Raw genomic sequence first — 4,712 nt, 5'->3', positions numbered from 1 at the left:
AAATAAATACAGTAGAAGAAGAATGGGTAGCTCTGAGGGATGAAGTAGTGAAGGCAGCAGAGGATCAACTAGGTAAAAAGACGACGGCTAATAGAAATCCTTGGGTAACAGAAGAAATATTGAATTTAATTGATGAAAGGAGAAAATATAAAAATGCAGTAAATGAAGCAGGCAGAAAGGAATACAAACGTCTCAAAAATGATATCGACAGGAAGTGCAAAATGGCTAAGCAGGGATGGCTAGAGGATAAATGTAAGGATGTAGCGGCTTGTCTCACTAGGGATAAGATAGATACTGCCTACAGGAAAATTAAAGAGACCTTTGGAGAGAAGAGAACCACTTGTATGAATATCAAGAGCTCAGATGGCAACCCAGTTCTAAGCAAAGAAGGGAAGGCAGAAAGGTGGAAGGAGTATATAGAGGGTTTATACAAGGGCGATGTACTTGAGGACAATGTTATGGAAATGGAAGAGGATGTAGATGAAGACGAAATGGGAGATAAGATACTGCGTGAAGAGTTTGACAGAGCACTGAAAGACCTGAGTCAAAACAAGGCCCCGGGAGTAGACAACATTCCATTTGAACTACTGATGGCCTCGGGAGAGCCAGTCATGACAAAACTCTACCATCTGGTGAGCACGATGTATGCGACAGGCGAAATACCCTCAGACTTCAAGAAGAATATAATAATTCCAATCCCAAAGAAAGCAGGTGTTGACAGATGTGAAAATTACCGAACTATCAGTTTAGTAAGTCACAGCTGCAAAATACTAACGCGAATTCTTTACAGACGAATGGAAAAACTGGTAGAAGCCGACCTCGGGGAAGATCAGTTTGGATTCCGTAGAAATGTTGGAACACGTGAGGCAATACTGACCTTACGACTTATCTTAGAAGAAAGATTAAGAAAAGGCAAATCTACGTTTCTAGCATTTGTAGACTTAGAGAAAGCTTTTGACAATGTTAACTGGAATACTCTCTTTCAAATTCTGAAGGTGGCAGCGGTAAAATACATGGAGCGAAAGGCTATTTACAGTTTGTACAGAAACCAGGTGGCAATTATAAGAGTCGAGGGGCATGAAAGGGAAGCAGTGGTTGGGAAAGGAGTAAGACAGGGTTGTAGCCTGTCCCCGATGTTATTCAATCTGTATATTGAGCAAGCAGTAAAGGAAACAAAAGAAAAATTCGGAGTAGGTATTAAAATTCATGGAGAAGAAGTAAAAACTTTGAGGTTCGCCGATGACATTGTAATTCTGTCAGAGACAGCAAAGGACTTGGAAGAGCAGTTGAATGGAATGGACAGTGTCTTGAAAGGAGGATATAAGATGAACATCAACAAAAGCAAAACGAGGATAATGGAATGTAGTCAAATTAAGTCGGGTGATGCTGAGGGAATTAGATTAGGAAATGAGACACTTAAAGTAGTAAAGGAGTTTTGCTATTTAGGGAGTAAAATAACCGATGATGGTCGAAGTAGAGAGGATATAAAATGTAGGCTGGCAATGGCAAGGAAAGCGTTTCTCAAGAAGAGGAATTTGTTAACATCGAGTATAGATTTAAGTGTCAGGAAGTCGTTTCTGAAAGTATTTGTATGGAGTGTAGCCATGTATGGAAGTGAAACATGGACGATAACTAGTTTGGACAAGAAGAGAATAGAAGCTTTCGAAATGTGGTGCTACAGAAGAATGCTGAAGATAAGGTGGGTAGATCACGTAAATAATGAGGAGGTATTGAATAGGATTGGGGAGAAGAGAAGTTTGTGGCACAACTTGACTAGAAGAAGGGATCGGTTGGTAGGACATGTTTTGAGGCATCAAGGGATCACAAATTTAGCATTGGAGGGCAGTGTGGAGGGTAAAAATCGTAGAGGGAGACCAAGAGATGAATACACTAACCAGATTCAGAAGGATGTAGGTTGCAGTAGATACTGGGAGATGAAGAAGCTTGCACAGGATAGAGTAGCATGGAGAGCTGCATCAAACCAGTCTCAGGACTGAAGACCACAACAACAAAACAACGCGAAGGAACTTGCCCCCCTTCTTGCAGCGGTGTACCGTAGGTCTCTAGAAGAGCGTAGCGTTCCAAAGGATTGGAAAAGGGCACAGGTCATCCCAGTTTTCAAGAAGGGACGTCGAACAGATGTGCGGAACTATAGACCTATATCTCTAACGTCGATCAGTTGTAGAATTTTGGAACACGTATTATGTTCGAGTATAATGAGCTTTCTGGAGACTAGAAATCTACTCTGTATGAATCAGCATGGGTTTCGAAAAAGACGATCGTGTGAAACCGAGCTCGCGCTATTCGTCCACGAGACTGAAAGGGCCATAGACACGGGTTCCCAGGTAGATGCCGTGTTTCTTGACTTCCGCAAGGCGTTCGATACAGTTCCCCACAGTCGTTTAATGAACAAAGTAAGAGCATATGGGCTATCAGACCAATTGTGTGATTGGATTGAAGAGTTCCTAGATAACAGAACGCAGCATGTCATTCCTAATGGAGAGAAGTCTTCCGAAGTAAGAGTGATTTCAGGTGTGCCGCAGGGGAGTGTCGTAGGACCGTTGCTATTCACAATATACATAAATTACCTTGTCGATAATATCGGAAGTTCGCTGAGGCTTTTTGCGGATGATGCTGTGGTATATCGAGAGGTTGTAACAATGGAAAATTGCACTGAAATGCAGGAGGATCTGCAACGAATTGACGCATGGCGCAGGGAATGGCAATTGAATCTCAATGTGGACAAGTGTAATGTGCTGCGAATACATAGAAAGAAAGATTCCTTATCATTTAGCTACAATATAACAGGTCAGCAACTGGAAGCAGTTAATTCCATAAATTATCTGGGAGCAGGCATTAGGAGTGATTTAAAAAGGAATGATCATATAAAGTTGATCGTCGGTAAAGTAGATGCCAGACTGAGATACATTGGAAGAATCCTAAGGAAATGCAATCCGAAAACAAAGAAAGTAGGTTACAGTACACTTGTTCGCCCACTGCTTGAATACTGCTCACCAGTGTGGGATCCATACCAGATAGGGTTGATAGAGGAGATAGAGATAGCAGTATATTGCTCCCTCCTACGTATATCTCGCGAAGAGACCATGAGGATAAAATCAGAGAGATTAGAGCCCACACAGAGGCATACCGACAATCCTTCTTTCCACGAACAATACGAGACTGGAATAGAAGGGAGAACCGATAGAGGTACTCAAGGTACCCTCCGCCACACACCGTCAGGTGGCTTGCGGAGTATGGATGTAGATGTAGATTCTGAGCAGGCGACACTGCTACGCAAACGACATTACTATGTGCTTGATATCGAGAAGTATCGCGTAAATGGAATGATATTCTACTAAACCATGTGAAAATACATGTGTTCTTGCAACCGCAGAGTCTTGAGATGGGTGTAGAAAGCAAGCAAGCTTGCTTTCATGTCAGAAACAGTAACGCCTTTGTGCCGAGGGGCACCGACCCAGCCTTTGTACAACAGTTTGGAGAGTGACCTTAGTCCGCTGAGCAATGTGATTGATTTATGTCTTTCCATATTTGATGATCTGTAGACTACTTTTGCCGGGTTTAAGTATCAGTACAATATGGCGATCTGTACAAAATAATTTTGCCACTGAAAATCTAGTCCGCAGAAAAAAATGGCGGACATTGCTCCCACACTGGCAGCAGCAGCAGTTTCGCTCGTAAATTCAGTAACAGCCAGTCAGAATGCTCCATTCATTCACAAGACATAATTTATGCTGGGACATAGGAGCCTCTACAGACTGGTTCGAACTGTATGTGGGCAAGTCGTCTACAGAAAGTTACGAGAGTAACGTTGTATCTTGTGGTCAAAGACAAGGCGAAGAAGACCATCCATCTCTGGTGTGATGCTGTTCCTCATCCGCCATTGTGGCATTATAACATCTCCAAACCAGTAGCTGTAGGACACCGAAAATTCCAGCCATTTATCTCTTCTGTAGGACAGAGATTCGAATTCTATTTGCATAATTGTTCTGGTTTCCCTGTCTGTACTTATACAGGTCTCTCTTCCTGAATAACAAGAATACTTTTATGATTAACGCTGTTTTCGCAAGCATGCACAGACATGATTAAGGCTTTTAGCAGTCAGAACATGAGCTCCCATTTACTGTTTCTGAAACGTATGTTGAAAGCAGGACATACGATTTTCAGGAAGTGTGACATGTAATGGATGGGGTGTGTCATTAGAACCATCAGGGAGAATGCATTCGGTGTTACTCTGGGCTATTTTCGTAAACAGGTCCTGTTAGGGAAAGAATTTCCATGCAGACTAGCTGAGACATCACTAAAGCTCCTACAACAATAAAAGCGACCGTTAACTGTTTCTGCGACACTTTACGATTTCCAGGAAGGGTGGATATGTAATGGACAGTTTGTCTCACTAGGACTGCTAGAAAGAATGCAACCTGTTTTATTCTGGGATACGTTTTTACACAGTTTCTGAGTGGAATTCAAACGATTTCGATAGCGCGTCCAGAGACTTGGCTGTAATTTACATAGACATGAGGTTTCAGTATAACACTGACAACCCTTTAGTTCCACCTGTAACGGTGATCGCTAGACAAGCATCTTGCTGAACCCTTCAGGTACAAAGGCGATGTGTCAGCTACGGTCGTTAGGTAAACACATGCGTGGCTGGAGGCATCACTCATGTGAGACAGGCTGGACCGATGTGTGCA

The sequence above is a fragment of the Schistocerca cancellata genome, chromosome 1 (assembly GCF_023864275.1).
Source record: "Schistocerca cancellata isolate TAMUIC-IGC-003103 chromosome 1, iqSchCanc2.1, whole genome shotgun sequence".
NCBI classification, from domain to species: Eukaryota; Metazoa; Arthropoda; class Insecta; order Orthoptera; family Acrididae; genus Schistocerca; species Schistocerca cancellata.
Note: the sequence above shows the minus strand (reverse complement) of the source record.